This window comes from Penaeus monodon, chromosome 23 (assembly GCF_015228065.2).
Source record: "Penaeus monodon isolate SGIC_2016 chromosome 23, NSTDA_Pmon_1, whole genome shotgun sequence".
Taxonomy (NCBI): Eukaryota; Metazoa; Arthropoda; class Malacostraca; order Decapoda; family Penaeidae; genus Penaeus; species Penaeus monodon.
In genome coordinates this window covers 2,637,522-2,637,850 of record NC_051408.1, presented here as the reverse complement: position 1 = coordinate 2,637,850, position 329 = coordinate 2,637,522, and the positions used below count along the sequence as shown (strand labels likewise).

General features: G+C 28.0%; 1 long non-coding RNA gene across 1 annotated transcript in view; it reads left to right on the top strand.

Moving 5' to 3' along the window:
• LOC119587724 overlaps positions 1-329 on the top strand; it is a 3,336-nt gene that overhangs the window by 2,729 nt on the left and 278 nt on the right. The window lies entirely within an intron of this gene.

The following is a 329-nucleotide window of genomic DNA, read 5'->3' as shown; positions in this document are numbered from 1 at the left end:
GCATGTCCATTTAATTGCCCAAGCATAAAGACAGGTAATCAATTTTCATTATTACTACGTAAGTAGTGACAGGAATCTTTGATGTACATCTAAAAAAGGATAAAAAAAGAAAAAGAAAACTTTTAGCATGCTAGTTAGCATTTCCTTGTTATAACTTGTACATAAAAAGTTCTCATAATTAAGTGAAAAACGTGACAATTTTATCTTTTTTGTTATACCTCTGATATATGCTTAGGATGTAAATATTACAATAATTAAAGGTTTTATATCCTCCAAATAGCTTGGAGTATATAATTTTCTACATCAACTGCCATTATCACAATTCATGT